The sequence below is a fragment of the Lithobates pipiens genome, unplaced genomic scaffold (assembly GCF_037356315.1).
Source record: "Lithobates pipiens isolate NorthernLeopardFrog02 unplaced genomic scaffold, aLitPip1_a1.2 Scaffold_37, whole genome shotgun sequence".
Classification (NCBI taxonomy): domain Eukaryota; kingdom Metazoa; phylum Chordata; class Amphibia; order Anura; family Ranidae; genus Lithobates; species Lithobates pipiens.
The window spans coordinates 6,216,745-6,234,912 of record NW_027507825.1 but is presented as its reverse complement, the minus strand read 5'-3'; positions in this window follow the sequence as shown (position 1 = coordinate 6,234,912).

The window sequence follows — 18,168 nt, the reverse complement described above, 5'->3', positions numbered from 1 at the left end:
TGCACAGAGAGACCGAGGCCAAACTTCTACTAGCTAAAGGTCGTCAGTTTTGTTTGGGTACAGCGCCGCACGACCGCTGCGCAATTTTCAGTTAATGCGACGCATCGCCGTATCGCAAAAAATGGCCTGGTCATTAAGGGGGCAAATCCTTTCCGGGGGTTGGACCACTTCATGTGCCCCCTTAATGACCAGGCCATTTTTTGCGATACGGCGATGCGTCGCATTAACTGACAATTGCGCGGTCGTGGGACGCTGTACCCAAACGAAATTGATGTCCCTTTTTTCCCTCACAAATAGAGCTTTCTTTTGGTGATATTTGATCTCCTCTGCGGTTTTTAATTTTTGCACTATAAACAAAAAAATAAACAAAAAGTTTAAAAAAAATATATATTTTTTACAATATTCTTTACTTTTTGCTATAATAAATATCCCCCAAATTTTTTTCTTGCTATAATAAATATCTAAAAACAAAATTGACATCATTTTTTTCCCCCCACAAATAGAGCTTTCTTTTGGTGATATTTGATCTCCTCTGCGGTTTTTATTTTTTGCACTATGAACAAAGAAATAAATGAAAAGTTTGAAAAAAAAAATATTTTTTACAATATTTTTTACTTTTTGCTATAATAAATATCCCCCAAATTTTTTTCTTGCTCTAATAAATATCTAAAAATAAAATTGACATCATTTTTTCCCCCCACAAATAGAGCTTTCTTTTGGTGGCATTTGATCACCTCTGCAGTTTTTCTTTTTAGCGCTATAAACAAAAAAATAAACGAAAAGTTTGGAAAAAAAAAATATTTTTTACAATATTTTTTACTTTTTGCTATAATAAATATCCCCCAAATTTTTTTCTTGCTATAATAAATATCTAAAAACAAAATTGACATCATTTTTTTCCCCCCACAAATAGAGCTTTCTTTTGGTGGCATTTGATCACCTCTGCATTTTTTCTTTTTAGCGCTATAAACAAAAAAATAAACAAAAAGTTTGAAAAAAAAAATATTTTTTACAATATTTTTTACTTTTTGCTATAATAAATATCCCTCAAATTTTTTTTTTGCTATAATAAATATCTAAAAACAAAATTGACATCCTTTTTTTCCCCCCACAAATAGAGCTTTCTTTTGGTGGCATTTGATCACCTCTGCAGTTTTTCTTTTTAGCGCTATAAACAAAAAAATAGCGACAATTTTGAAAAAAAACAATATGTTTTACTTCTTGCTATAATACATATCCAATATATATATATATATATATATATATATATATATATATATATATATATATATATATATATATGTAGATATATATATGTAGATATATATATAGATATAGATATGTATATATATATTATATATATATATATATATATATATATATATATCTATATATATATCTATATATATATCTATATATATATATATATATATATATATATATATATATCTATATATATAAATATATGTAAAAAAAATAAAAAAGTATTCATCAGTTTAGGCCAATATGTATTCTGCTACATTTTTTTGGTAAAAAAAAAATCCCAATAAGCGTATATTGATTGGTTTGTGCAAAAGTTATAGCCGTTTTTATTTCTTGCACTATAAACCAAAAAAAAAACCTGTATTTTTTTACTTTTTGCTGTAATAAAAATCCCCCCAATTTTTTTTCGCTATGATATCCAAAAACAAAATTGCTATCTTCCCCCCCCCCCCCCCCCCACAAATAGAGCTTTATTTTGGTGGTATTTAATTACCTCTGCATTTTTTATTTTTGCGCTATAAACAAAAAAAGACTGACAATTTTGAAAAAAAAAAAAACAATATTTTTTTACTTTTTGCTATAATAAATATAATTTCTTCATCAGTTTAGGCCGATATCAATTCTTGGTAAACAAAATTGCAATAAATGCATATTGATTGGTTTGCGCAAAAGTTATTGTGTCTACAAAATAGGAGATAGATTAATGGCATTTTTATACTAGTAATGGCAGCAATCTGTGTTTTTTAGTGGGACTGCGACATTGCGGCGAACAGGTCGGACACATTTTTGGGGCCTTTGACATTTATACAGCGATCAGTGCTATAAAAATGCACTGATTACGGTATAAATGTCACTGGCAGGGAAGGGGTTAACACTAGGGGTGATCAAGGGGTTAACTGTGTTCCTTGGGAGGTGTGTCTAATTGTGGGGTGGGGACTAACTGGGGGAGGAGACCTATCGCTGTTCACAATTACTACGAACAGCAGATCTCTCTCCTCCCCTGGATTTTGATTGTTCTGGCTCTCGTGCCTGTGACAGCGGGTGGCTGGCGGCAATCGCGCCTGCCTGCCATGCGCATGGGGTCCCCCGCTATGGAGGTGGAGGCTAAAGGAGGTGCCGTACGCCGATTGGTGGAACGGAGCCATATTGCCGCCGTATATCCATAGGAGCTGGTCAGCAAGTGGTTAAGAGAGAACTCTTTGGGGCTGAAGGCAAGAAAACTGTGCAGTCTGCAAAGTGCAGTTGCTCTAGAGCAGTGCTCTCCAAACTGCGGCCCAGGGGCCCCTTTGCTCGCTTTTATCTGGCCCTTGGAGCACCATTTCATCTACTGATACCAACAATGGAAAATAATTCCCCCCCCGCCCCACTGACACCAATGATGGCACACAATTTCTCTCAATGACACCAACAATGGGATCCAATGACATCAATGATGGGGCACAATTCCTTCCACTGACACCAACGATGGGGTGCAATTATTTCCACTGATACAAACGATGGGGCATTATTTTTTTCCCACTGACGTCAGTAGACATATGCAGTTTGTTTTGTTCTGAAATTGTTTTTTTTTTTATGAATTACGACAAACCCGTTTAAGGAATTTTATGAAGTTCAACAAAGTTTGTAAATTAGAAACTTCGAAAATTAGAAAATTCTAAATTAGAAAATCTGAAATTTTTGTCGGAAATTCGAAACTTCGAAAATTCAAAAGTGAGAACGAAAATCTGAAAATTTTGAAAACCCGAAAATTCTAAAATCTGAAATAATAACTAACTAATAAAAACGATTACTAATAAATTATAGGTATTGGAATTTCCTTTCAAATTTGGCTGAACTTCGAAAATGAGAAAATTCTAAATTAGAAAATCTGAAATTTTTCGGAAATTCGAAACTTCGAAAATTCAAAAGTGAGAACGAAAATCTGAAAATTTTGAAAACCCGAAAATTCTAAAATCTGAAATAATAACTAACTAATAAAAACGATTACTAATAAATTATAGGTATTGGAATTTCCTTTCAAATTTGGCTGAACTTCGAAAATTAGAAAATTCTAAATTAGAAAATCTGACATTTTTCGGAAATTCGAAACTTCGAAAATTCAAAAGCGAGAACGAAAATCAGAAAATTTTGAAAACCCGAAAATTCTAAAATCTGAAATAATAACTAACTAATAAAAACGATTACTAATAAATTATAGGTATTGGAATTTCCTTTCAAATTTGGCTGAACTTCGAAAATTCTAAAAATTCTAAATGAGAAAATCTGACATTTTTCGGTAATTCGAAACTTCGAAAATTTAAAAGTGAGAACGAAAATCAGAAAATTTTGAAAACCCGAAAATTCTAAAATCTGAGATAATAACTAACTAATAATAACGATTACTAATAAATTATAGGTATTGGAATTTCCTTTCAAATTTGGCTGAACTTCGAAAATTCAAAAAATTCTAAATGAGAAAATCTGACATTTTTCGGAAATTCGAAACTTTGAAAATTCAAAAGTGAGAACGAAAATCTGAATATTTTGAAAACCCGAAAATTCTAAAATCTGAGATAATAACTAACTAATGATAACGATTACTAATAAATTATAGGTATTGGAATTTCCTTTCAAATTTGGCTGAACTTCGAAAATTCTAAAAATTCTAAATGAGAAAATCTGACATTTTTCGGAAATTCGAAACTTCGAAAATTCAAAAGTGAGAACGAAAATCTGAAAATTTTGAAAACCCGAAAATTCTAAAATCTGAGATAATAACTAACTAATAATAACTATTACTAATAAATTATAGGTATTGGAATTTCCTTTCAAATTTGGCTGTAAGTGAGAGTAACGAATACGAATTTATCCCAAGTTACGAATTATCCGAAATAACGAATGTTGTATCTAAATGAATGGAACGAATTAATAATAATAAATAACAATAATAATAAAAACGTTTTATTATTATTGTTATTTATTATTAATAATTTGTTCCATTCGATGTAACATTCGTTATTTCGGATAATTTGTAACTTCGGATAAATTCGTAATTCGTTACTCTCCCTAACAGCCAAATTTGAAAGGAATTTCCAATACCTATAATTTAATATTTAGTTATTATAAGTTCGTTAGTTATTCTTTCAAATATTTGGATTCTCACATTTTCAGATTTATACATTTTCAAATTTATGAATTTTCAAATTTACGAAATTACGAATTTACGAATTTTCAAATGTTCAAATTTCCTAATTTGATAATTTATGAATGTTCTAATTTAGAATTTACGAATTTTCAAATTGATGAATTTTCAAACTTTTGAATTTTCTAATTTACGAATTTTCAGATTTAAGATTTTTTTTAAATTTTCAACTTTACAAATTTTCTAATTTACGACGTCCTCTCCCATTGCTTCTGAAAGCATTCCACCAGCTCATGGCCTGTTTGGAACGCTCTCAAGGGAAAGCCAGCCGCCGGCTGCAAAAAAAACAAATAACGGGGTTATGACTGATAGATTCACCTATAATCCCGGTAAACCACTTGCAAACCGCAACATATATTATATTATGTATTATGGTCGGCAAGTGGCTAAAGCCCACTGCACCCTGCAAACCACCAAAAAAATCTGCTTGAGGCAGGGAGGACCTTAAGCGCAAAATCACGTACCTGTTCGTGATATCTCTTCTTTGCTCAAGGGCGTGTGTGTGCGCCACCGGAGCCCCGCTCCCGCTGTGATTGGACACAGTGGGAGCCAATCAGCAGGTCTGGTGGCCGCCCGCAATCATTCACAGGAGAGGCAGAATGGCGGTCTGGCTCTGTAAACAGTGCAGATCACCGTTCTGTCAGAGAGGAAGAGAGAGATCTTGTGTTCCTGCTAATCAGAAACACAGATCTCTCTCTTCCTCCAGTCAATCCATCCCCCACACAGTTAAGCGGACTTTTGTACAAAGGGCGTGGTCCACAAGTTTGTATTGCATACACACGGTCTGACTTTTTGACAACAAACACGAACGTAATGACGTCACAACGTACTGACGCCGCTTCAAAAGAGGACGTTCAATGACTCCAGCGCCACCTTTGGTGAACTTCTGTATTGTAGTCTGATCTTTTGCATTGGTTCTGAGCATGGCGTGTTTGTACCTTGTACAAAAGTCCGATGCTTTTGCGTACACACGGTCGGACTTTGCTCCATCGGACTTTTGTTGCCAGAAAGTTTGTCCGTTCGCACAGCCAACAAAAGTCCGATGAAAACAGAAAAAGTTTGTCCGATGGAGCGTACACACGGGTCGGATGTTGCTCCAAAACAGCTAATTTGCATGTTTGTTGTCAAAAAGTCCGACCGTGTGTACGGGCCTTTAGAAAGCACTCCCTAGGAGCACACTTAACCCTTTGATCGCTCTTAATGTTAACCCCTTCCCTGCCAGTGTCATTTATACAGTGACAGTACATTTTTTTTTTTTTAAGCACTGATCACTGTATTGATGTCAATGGTCCCCAAAAAAGTGTCAGATTTGTCTGCCGCAATGTCGCAGTCCTGATAAAAAAATCTCTGATTCTCTTCGTTACAAGTAAAAACAATTAAAAAAGTATAAAAAGCCCATAAATCTATCCCTGCCAGTGTCATTACCCTGTTTCCCCTAAAATAAGACCTAGTGTGATTGTCGGTGATAGCTGCAATAAAAGCCCTACCCCCCAAATAAGCCCTTAAAGTCCTTGTAGGTCTTCTTTTCAGGGTAGGGCTTATTTTTGAGGAAACAGAGTAGGGCATTATTCGGGTGATAGGGCTTATATTGCAGACAACACCGACAATCACGCTAGGTCTTAGGCCGCGTACACACGGGCGGACTGTTCGCCCAACCTTGTCCGCTGAACAGTGTTTGGGCGGACAGTCCGCCCGTGTGTGGGCTTTCAGCGGACAGTTTCAGCGGACAGTTGAACGGACAAAGTCTTTCGGAAATTCCGAAAAACTGTCCGCTGAAACTGTGTTTGAGCGAACAGTCCGCCCGTGTGTAGGCTACTTTCGAAATGAGCAAACTGTTCCCGCTCGGAAAGTCCGCCCATTTCGAGCGCGTGTACAGGTAGGCGGGGCCCGCGAGGGAGACGTCGCGGGCTCCGCCGCCTGGAATGGGCTTAAAGGGGAACCCCAACGCCGAAAAAAATCGGCGTGGGGGTTCCCCCAAAGTCCACACCAGACCCTTGTCCGAGCACGCTACCCGGCCGGCCAGGAAAGGGGGGCGAGCGAGCGCGCCCCCCCTCCTGAGCCGTACCAGGCCGCGTGCCCTCAACATGGGGGGTGCCTTGGGGAAGGGGGGGCCGCGCGGCCCCCCCACCCCAAAGCACCTTTTCCCCATGTTGATGAGGACAAGGGCCTCTTCCCGACAACCCTGGCCGTTGGTTGTCGGGGTCTGCGGGCGGGGGGCTTATCGGAATCCGGGAGCCCCCTTTAAGAAGGGGGCCCCCGGATACCGGCCCCCCACCCTATGTGAATGAGTATGGGGTACAATGTACCCCTACCCATTCACCTGTGAAATAAAGTACAAAAAAAAACACAACACAGGGAAAAAATATTTTATTGCACAGCTCCGGGGGTCTTCCGTCTTCGGGGGTCTTCTCGCCGGACTCCTCCGCTATCTGTGTGTAGCTCTTTTACTAGCGGAGGAGTCCGGCTTTCTTCCTCCCCGCCGCCGGCCTCTTCTCCCGACTTCGGGGGTCTTGTCCCCCTCTTCGGTTCTTCTGCCGGGCCACCGCTCCTTCTTGTAGCTCTTTTGCAGGCGGTGGCCCGGTCTTCTGTCGCCGCTGCCTTCCGTTCTTCTGTCGCCGCCTTCGGTTCTTCTGCCGGGCCACCGCGCCTTCTTGTAGCTCTTTTACAGGCGGTGGCCCGGTCTTCTGTCGCCGCTGTCGTCGCCGCCGCCGCCGCCGCCTTCCGTTCTTGTTCTTCTTCTTGTTCTTCTTCTTCTTCTCCTGGAGATGTTGACTCGACGAGCTCTCCGGCCGGAATGCCAGGGACATGCTCCGCTGCCACTTATATAGTGACAATGGGGCGGTGTCACATGGTATATGTCACATGGGTTGGTCACATGGTGACCCCGCCCCCTTACGATGTCATAGTCCCCATGTGACATCAACCCATGTGACCAACCCATGTGACATATACCATGTGACACCGCCCCATTGTCACTATATAAGTGACCGCACAGCGCGGCTCTGGCATTCCGGCCGGAGAGCTCGTCGAGTCAACATCTCCAGGAGAAGAAGAAGAAGAACAAGAAGAAGAACAAGAACGGAAGGCGGCGGCGGCGGCGGTGACGACAGTGGCGACAGAAGACCGGGCCACCGCCTGTAAAAGAGCTACAAGAAGGCGCGGTGGCCCGGCAGAAGAACCGAAGGCGGCGACAGAAGAGCGGAAGGCAGCGGCGACAGAAGACCGGGCCACCGCCTGTAAAAGAGCTACAAGAAGGCGCGGTGGCCCGGCAGAAGAACCGAAGAGGGGGACAAGACCCCCGAAGTCGGGAGAAGAGGCCGGCGGCGGGGAGGAAGAAAGCCGGACTCCTCCGCTAGCAAAAGAGCTACACACAGATAGCGGAGGAGTCCGGCGAGAAGACCCCCAAAGACGGAAGACCCCCGGAGCTGTGCAATAAAATATTTTTTCCCTGTGTTGTGTTTTTTTTTGTACTTTATTTCACAGGTGAATGGGTAGGGGTACATTGTACCCCATACTCATTCACATAGGGTGGGGGGCCGGTATCCGGGGGCCCCCTTCTTAAAGGGGGCTCCCGGATTCCGATAAGCCCCCCGCCCGCAGACCCCGACAACCAACGGCCAGGGTTGTCGGGAAGAGGCCCTTGTCCTCATCAACATGGGGACAAGGTGCTTTGGGGTGGGGGGGGCCGCGCGGCCCCCCCTTCCCCAAGGCACCCCCCATGTTGAGGGCACGCGGCCTGGTACGGCTCAGGAGGGGGGGCGCGCTCGCTCGCCCCCCTTTCCTGGCCGGCCGGGTAGCGTGCTCGGACAAGGGTCTGGTGTGGACTTTGGGGGAACCCCCACGCCGATTTTTTTCGGCGTTGGGGTTCCCCTTTAAGCCCATTCCAGGCGGCGGAGCCCGCGACGTCTCCTTCGCGGGCCCCGCCTACCTGTACACGCGCTCGAAATGGGCGGATTTGCCTCCTCCTTACGTGGGCGAGTCCGTTCATTTCAAAAGTTGAGCGAACTGTTTGGCAAACAGTTCGCTGAAACAGTCCGCTCGTGTGTGGGCAAGTCCGCTCATGCAAATTTTGAGCGGACTGTTTGCCGAAACTGTTTGACGAACAAGGTTGGGCAAACAGTCCGCGCGTGTGTACGCGGCCTAATTTTAGGGGAAACAGGGTAGTACAGTGACAGTGCATATTTTTTAGCATTGATCACTGTAATAATGTCACTGGTTCCCCAAAAAAATGTGAAAAGTGTCAGTTAGGTTTCCAATCTGTCCGCCGCAATATCACAGTCCTGCTAAAAATATAGCTGATCACCGCCATCACTATTAAAAACAATAATTAAAAAAAAGTTCCATAAATCTATCCCCTATTTTGTAGACATGATAACTTGTGCAAACCAATCAATATACGCTTATTGGGATTTTTATTTTTACCAAAAACATGTAGCAGAATACATATTGGCCTAAACTGATGAAGAAATTGATTTATTGCATTTTTTTTATTGGATATGTTTTATAGCAGAAAGTAAAATATATTGTTTGTTTTTTTTTCAAAATTGTCGCTCTTTTTTCGTTTATAGCGCAAAACATAAAAACCGCAGAGGTGACCAAATGCCACCAAAACAAAGCTCTATTTGTGGGGGAAAAATAGGCATGCATTTTATTTGGGTACAGCGTCGCACAACCGCGCAATTGTCAGTAACAAAGTGCTGTAATTCCAAATACTGTCTGATCAGGAAGGGGGGTAAAACCTTCTGAAACTGAAGTGGTTAAAGCATCTTGTCAAAATATAGAAATTTCTTGGTCTCGTGATTTTTTTTTTTAATGTAAACTGAAACCAAAGCCTCGTACACACGATCCGATCTGTTGGCCGACAGAGCATCAGGCTTTTGTTCCGAAGGGCATGTGGTGGGAACTTATCTTGCACACTAACGGTACATATTTGTCGGCCAACAAACACAAACATAGTAACGTACTACAAGCTGATAAAGGGGAAGTTCAATTGTCAGGCACCACCCTTTGGGCTTCTTCTGCTAATTTCGTGTTAGTAGAAGTTTGGTGAGTGTTGATTCACGCTTTTCTTTTTGTGTTTTTCAGTTCGCGCTTTTCATTTTGCGCATATCAATTTGTTTCTGAATGGCCGTTCATCAACCGGACATGTTGCGGAATCGGAGGAGATAACGTGTTTTTTATTATTGGCCTCGGAGTTATTGCTTTGACCCAAGTCCAGTCCAGGAACAGGAGGTTGGAGGAGTTCTTAAACCAAAATTTGGTTGCTTTATTAATGGTGACCAATTATGTTGTATGCCTTTGCTGTGGGAGCTCCAAGAGAATAATCCGGATGATTTTTGGAATTATCTCCGGATGACGGACCCCCTGCTTTCCCCAACTCTTGGCATTGTTGACCCCCTATATTAAGAAGCAGGACACATGCATGAGGCTTTTATTTATTTTTTTGGTTGAATAATAATGATTTGATTTGGTTTATTTGGGCGGCACAGTGGTGTAGTGGTTAGCACTCTCACCTAGCAGTAAAAAAGGGTCGCTGGTTCAAATCCCATACCATGACACTACCTGCCTGGAGTTTGCATGTTCTCCCTGTGCCTGTGTGGGTTTCCTCTGGGTACTCCGGTTTCCTCCCACACTCCAAAGACATGCAGGTAGGTTAATTGGCTTCTGTCTAAAATTGGCCCTAGTATATGAATGGGGACCTTAGATGGTGGCTCCTTGAGGGTAGGGACCAATGTGAGTGTGCAATGTACAGGCATAGGGGTAGACACTTGCTCAGGTTGAACTGGATGGACTGGTGTCTTTATTCAACCTAACTAACTATGAAACTATGAATTTCCTATATTTCTGGATGCATAGAATGCACTTTTTGGTTAATTTCTATTGGCAGATATCATATCTAATTTTATTTGTTTTCTTTTTTTAATGCACAATAAAAACAATTGTGTAGAATAATACTTGGCTATGTGTTTTACTTCCAATGACAGTTTGTGAGTCGGCAGTTACATAAAAAAAATGACAATGTAAAATTAACAAGGGACACCGACATAGTTGTATCTTTGATCTTAAAAACTACGGGATAATGGTGTTGTGGTAACTTGGCCAAAAAAATAAAAAATACAAGCAGAATAATATTATTCTTGATATCACTAGAAAAAAAAAAAGAATTTTCAAATACATTTGGCAAAACTCCATCAGTATCACCAGCAAGGCAGCTTCATTATTATCCCATAAAGAAGAAGAGAATTGTGTGCTGCGTTTTGCCTATTCATAATTTGCCGATTCATGAATGTTAATTCTCCATTCCGAACGCAAGTTTACAACACCGACCACTTCCGGCTCGTCCTTGCTTGAATGAATGAATGAATGAATGAAATACTTGCATAGCGCACAATGCAAACTGAATCGCCTCTAGGCGCTGTGGCGAGCTTTGATCATCTGCTAAAAGAGGAAGGTCTTGAGTTTTTTCCTAAAAGCCAGGTGATTTTCTTCCAGGCGGATGTTGATTGGTAGAGCATTCCATAGCCGACCGAGTCCCTTGGACAGCGAATCTCCGATCCCCCTTGGATTTATACCGGGCTTTGGGCACGAGGAGGAGGTTTTTGTTGGCGGATGGAAGACTGCGGTTTGGTGTGTAATGATTTATTTTCTCCATTAGGTATTGCGGAGCTTCTCTATGGACGCATTTGTGGGTGAGGCAAAGGGTCTTGAACGTGATCCGATTTTTTTACGGTTAGCCAATGTAAGCTCCTCGGTGAAGGAGAAATGGATTCCCAGGGTTTTTTTCCTGTTATCAGCCTTGCCGCCGTGTTTTGGATCAGTTGTAATCGCGCAAGTTGATATTGTGGTAATCCTATGTAAAGCGAGTTTGCGTAGTCCAGTCGTGAATTAATGATTGTTCCAACTACCACTGCTTTGTCATTCTTTGGGATAAAAGGGATGAGTCTGCGAAGCATGCGCAGCAGATGGTGAGATCCACTGACTACAGATCCTATTTGCGCATCCATTGACATTTGTGCGTCTAAAATAACCCCGAGACTCTTCGCTTTGGTCTTTGGGGAGATAGTCTGCCCAAAGACGGTTGGTGGAGACCAGGAGGTTTTGGTTGCGGGCTTATGATTTGGGTGTAAGATAAGAAGCTCTGTCTTTGATTGGTTCAGCTGGAGGGAGTTGGTGGTCATCCAGTCCTCTATTGATTTCAGGCAGTTTTCAAGTTGTTGTTGGTGATCTTTTTTTCCATTGATCCGGAAATAAAGTTGCGTGTCGTCAGCGTAAGAGTGGAAGCAGAGATCTGAGCATCTGATGATTTGAAGGAGTGGGCGAATGTAAATGTTGAAGAGAACGGGTGACAACGGAGAGCCTTGAGGGACTCCGCAGGTGACTGCCCGAGTTTCAGAGAGGAATTTTCCTAGTTTCACTGTCTGTGACCGATTTCCTAGGAAGGACGCGAACCAATGGAGATCTATGTCTTGGACTCCGGCTACTTCTGTGAGGCGGACGAGTAGAGTACTGTGATCTACTGTATCAAACGCTGCACTTAGGTCTAGCAGTACGAGGAGACACGGCTCTCCGTCATCTGCTGCTTCGAGGGCGTCATCCCAAATCTTGAGAAGAGCTGTTTCTGTTCCATGACCCGGGCGGAAGCCTGATTGCAGCGGGTCCAGGAGTTTGTGAGTATCCAGGTGAAGTTGTAGCTGATGTACTACAGCTTTCTCCATGATCTTAGCAATGGTGTTGAGGCTTGTAATTGGCCTACGGTTGTTTGGATCCTGAGGGTCCAGGTTTGGTTTCTTGAGTAGAGGTTTGACGATGCCTTGTTTGAGGATGCTGGGAACAATCCCTTCGTGGAATGATCGGTTTATGAGGTGGGTTATGGTTGGAGCCACGATGTCGGAGCATTCTTTCAGTAGTTTTGTGGGGATGATGTCAATAGGTGAGGTACTGTCACGCAGTTTATTAATGATGTTTTTTGTGGTGTCTACGGTAATTGGGGATAGTGAAAATTTTGGTAAATTTTGGAGGCAATCTATCAGCTTTTGATGGAAAATACATTTTCATGGTATTGGAAGCTGTAGTATTATATATATATATATATATATATATATATATATATATATATATATATATATATAAAATTTAGTTTTAGTTTTTACTGTAAAAAAATATTCACAATTAAGATCCTTTCTGTAAAGGGGGTTCTTTGCTTTCATCTCTTTATATATATATATATATATATATATATATATATATATTTTTTTTTTTTTTTTTTTTTTTTTTCGTTATATATCTTAGCTACATTGCTGGTCATAAATTTGGCAATTTTTTTTGGCAAATTTTGGAGGCAATCTATCAGCTTTTGATGGAAAATACAGTTTCATGGTATTGGAAGCTGTAGTATTATATATATATATATATATATATATATATAAAAAAAAAAAAAAAAATATATATAACATTTAGTAAAAAAATATTCACAATTAAGATCCTTTCTGTAAGGGGGTTCTTTGCTTTCATCTCTTTATATATATATGTATATATATATATGTATATGTATATGTATATATATATATATATATATATATATATATATATATATATATATATATATATATATATATATATATGGTAAATGCTATGGTAAATTTTGGAGGCAATCTATCAGCTTTTGATGGAAAATACATTTTCATGGTATTGGAAGCTGTAGTATTATATTATATTTTATATATATATTTATTACTGTTAAAAAATATTGCCAATTAAGATCCTTTCTGTATGTAAGGGGGTTCTTTGCTTTCATCTATATCTATATATCTATATATATATATCTATATATATCTATATATATTTATATATATATATATATATATATATATATATATATATATATATATATATATATATATATATATATATATATATATATAATTATTTATTTTATTTATTTTTTATTTTATTTTTTTTATTTTTTTTGGAATTCTGCATTACATAATTGTGGAATGTGGAAATGTTTTAAAAACACTTTTTTGAGTCAGACATTTATTAAGTTCTACTTGTTCAGTTAACATAGCATTCCCAGTATATATAAATTCACTTATTTCACGCACACGTTTAAATTCAAAGCACTGTACCCTGCCCTATAAACGTTGCCTATTAAGTAACATAAAATCTGTGTTATACCAGCAAAGCACAGCAGGATGCGATTTAGGTTTCAAACGTGCAAACTTTATTTGTACAACCTTGCAAAGCCGTGACGAGTCCGTGATTAGGTCACTAGCTCCACCCAGTTGCCTTCCCTTTTTGCCTCACTATGCAAATGTTTTCTTGACCTGCTATTGCCACTTTTAATCAGGATAAAATAGCATTCAGTTATGCTATCCTGGAAAATTCCTATAAAGAAAAAAAAAAAAAAAAAAAAGAGTTGCGAGGATAAAATGAGAAACCAAATGTAATTATTCATTTAAAGGTTACACAAGTAACATTAATGTAGAACTTCTATGAAAAATGGAGGGTCTGCTTTATTTAACGCTGATACCCCATCCACCAAAATGCAAATACTTTGGAAGCCCCTTTAAAACTAAGGACTGGGGATTTTTTTTTTTTATAATTACAACAGCCCCGATGCTACTGGGATGATGTCACTGTGCCCGCCTGCCTCTTGGGAAAAAAACGGGTGACAAAAATGTATGAATACCACCAGGGAGTATAGGTTAAGGTACAATTACACCACAGGAGGCGTCATCCCGACAACAAGCTCCCATCGAACATTTTCCGTTAGAAAATCCAACCGTGTGTACGGGGCATAAGAGTGGGTAAAATAATTATTTGATCCCCCGCAGATTGTGTAAGTTTGCCCATTGTGTAAGGTTGGGGATCTTTTTGGGGATGTCTCTACCAGCTTTGCACATCTAGAGAGGGACATTTTGCCCATTCTTCTTTGCAAAATGCATCTGTGAACAGAAATTTTCAAGTCTTGCCACAGATTCTCAATTGGATTTAGGTCTGGACTTTGGGCCATTCTAACACATGAATATGCTTTGATCCAAACCATTCCATTGTAGCTCTGGCTGGATGTTTCGGGTCGTTGTCCTGCTGGAAGGTGAACCTCCGCCCCGGTCTCAAGTCTTTTGAATTTAACAGGTCTTCTTCTAAGATTGTCCTGTATTTGGCTCCATCCATCTTCCCATCAACTCCGACCAGCTTCCCTGTCCCTGCTGAAGAAAACCATCCCCACCACATGATGCTGCCACCACCATGTTTCACAGTGTGGATGGTGTGTTCGGGGGATGGGCAGTGTTAGTTTTCCGCCACACATAGCGTTTTGCTTTTAGGCCAAAAAAGTTAAATTTTGGCCTCATCTGACCAGATCACCTTCTTCCACATGTTTGCTGTGTCCCCCACATGGCTTCTCACAAACTACAAACAGGACTTCTTATGTCTTTCTTTCTCCAATGTCTTTCTTCTTGTCACTCTTCCATAAAGGGCAGATTTGTGGAGAGACGACTAATAGTTGTCCTGTGGACAGATTCTCCCCCCTGAGCTGTGGATCTCTGCAGCTCCTCCAGAGTTACCATGGACCTCTTGGCTGCTTCTCTGATGAATGTTCTCCTTGCCCGGCCCGGTCAGTTTAGGTGGACGGCCATGTCTTGGTAGGTTTTCAGTTGTGCCATACTCTTTCCATTTTCCGATGATGGATTGAACAGAGCTCCGTGAGATGTTCAAAGCTTGGGATATTTTTATATAACCTAACCCTGCTTTATACTTCTCCACAACTTTATCCCTGACCTGTCTGGTGTGTTCCTTGGCCTTCATGATGCTATTTGATCACTACGGGTCTCTAACAAACCTCTGAGGGCTTCACAGAACAGCTATATTTATACTGAGATTAAGTGACACACAGGTGGACTCTATTTATTAAAGCGGAGCTCCACCCTAAAGTGGACCTTCCGCTCATTGGAACCCTCCCCCCCTCCGGCGCTAAAATTGGCACCTTTCAGGGGGGAGGGGGTGCAGGTACCTGTACAGTACAGGTATCTGCACCCACTTCCGGCGTAGATTCTGCAGAAAGTACGCCCCTTTCCGCAGAATCTACGCCCCATTCCGAAGGTCCCCCGCTGCCTGCTGGGGAAACACACGGATCCCAGAGACAGCGGGGACCATCCTTATTGCGCAGCTCGCCTCGCGCATGCGCAGTAGGGAACTGGGAAATGAAGCCGAAAAGGCTCCACTTCCTGATTCCCATACCCAAGATGGCGGCGGCAGCACCCCGAGAGACGATCGAGAGATCGGCTTCAGGTGCCTACATCCAGGGCTGGACTGGGACAGAAATTTGACCCTGGACTTCATCCAGACCGGCCCACTTACATCAGAGTGTCCCATCAGCACCCCCCTTACATCAGAGTGTCCCATCACCAGCCCCCTTACATCAGAGTGTCCCATCACCAGCCCCCTTACATCAGAGTGTCCCATCACCAGCCCCCTTACATCAGAGTGTCCCATCACCAGCCCCCTTACATCAGAGTGTCCCATCAGCAGTCCCCTTACATCAGAGTGTCCCATCAGCACCTCCTTACATCAGAGTGTCCCATCACCAGCCCCCTTACATCAGAGTGTCCCATGAGCACCCCCTTACATCAGAGTGTCCCATGAGCACCCCCTTACATCAGAGTGTCCCATCAGCACCCCCTTACATCAGAGTGTCCCATCAGCACCCCCTTACATCAGAGTGTCTCATCAGCACCCCCTTACATCAGAGTGTCCCATCAGCACCCCCTTACATTAGAGTGTCCCATCAGCACCCCCTTACATCAGAGTGTCCCATCAGCACCCCCTTACATCAGAGTGTCCCATCAGCACCCCCTTACATCAGAGTGTCCCATCAGCACCCCCTTACATTAGAGTGTCCCATCAGCACCTCCTTACATCAGAGTGTCCCATCACCAGCCCCCTTACATCAGAGTGTCCCATCAGCACCCCCTTACATCAGAGTGTCCCATCACCAGCCCCCTTACATCAGAGTGTCCCATCAGCACCCCCTTACATCAGAGTGTCCCATCAGCACCCCCTTACATCAGAGTGTCCCATCAGCACCCCCTTACATCAGAGTGTCCCATCAGCACCCCCTTACATCAGAGTGTCCCATCAGCACCCCCTTACATCAGAGTGTCCCATCAGCACCCCCTTACATTAGAGTGTCCCATCAGCACCTCCTTACATCAGAGTGTCCCATCACCAGCCCCCTTACTTTAGAGTGTCCCATCAGCACCCCCTTACATCAGAGTGTCCCATCAGCACCCCCTTACATCAGAGTGTCCCATCAGCACCCCCTTACATCAGAGTGTCCCATCACCAGCCCCCTTACATCAGAGTGTCCCATCACCAGCCCCCTTACATCAGAGTGTCCCATCACCAGCCCCCTTACATCAGAGTGTCCCATCAGCACCCCCTTACATCAGAGTGTCCCATCACCAGCCCCCTTACTTTAGAGTGTCCCATCAGCACCCCCTTACATCAGAGTGTCCCATCAGCACCCCCTTACATCAGAGTGTCCCATCAGCACCCCCTTACATCAGAGTGTCCCATCAGCACCCCCTTACATCAGAGTGTCCCATCACCAGCCCCTTACATCAGAGTGGCCCACTGAGCCATCAGCCCACCGGGAAACTCCCGGTAGTCCCAATGGCCAGTACATGCCTGCCTACATCGCGGGCGCGCTGGGCGGGTAAGTGTCATTATTTTAAAAGTCAGCAGCTGCAGTATTTGTAGCTGCTGGCTTTAAAAAAAAAAAAAAAAGAAACGGCGGACTCCCGCTTTAATTATGTGACTCATGTGAAGGCAATAGGTTCCACTAGATTTTAGTTAGGGGCATCGGAGTAGGGGGCTGAATACAAATTCACATCACACTTAAAAACCATGCATCATTTTCCTTCTACTTCACAATTATGTGCCACTTTGTGTTGGTCTATCGCATAAAATCCCAATAAAATAAATTTAAGTTTTTTGGTTGTAACGTGACAAAATGTGGAAAATTTCAAGGGGTGTGAATACTTTTGCAAGGCACTGAACATTGGGGAATGTGACTCTGAAATGCAGGGTTGTACCCATTGAATGCCGAATGGGCAATTAGAGGTAAAGGATTCCCCAAGTGAATTTTTCAGTGAATCCTAATAAAATAGAGCTCCTTATTATTGAATACCCATATTAGAATGTGAAAATAATAAAATTTCGGTAATTTCTCAAAAATTTCAGCTGGCTCAGATATGAAAAGTAAATATCTGGGTACACATAGAGTTCAATGTACTAACGGCGCTCCCGTGGGAAAGGTGTGATGTGGAAGTCAAGGTGTTGCTAACAGGCCTGAATTTTTGTGGGTACATTCCCAGCATTTAACTTGTATGTGTCACGCTCTGGATGCCTCCATTGAACCCCCTGTAATTGGACAGCAATCGCGCCATTGTTTGTTTTCTCAATGGCTCCGCCACACACTTCTCCCAAGCCAACTGAAAGGCAAACTTTTCGAGTCCATAATATATAACCATGAAGCACCCAACCAAGCAAGAGCATGAATAATACATGGAGCTGGATTTGCAGAGTGTTAACTAGGATTCCGCCAACTTAGCAGCCAACACGTTACAAATCAAAGCCGGAATATTTTCGTGTGAAGGGAGTGCGCTAAAAAAGAAATTTCACATTAATTTGTTTATTTTTTGCATATTTCTTTTTTTTTTCTT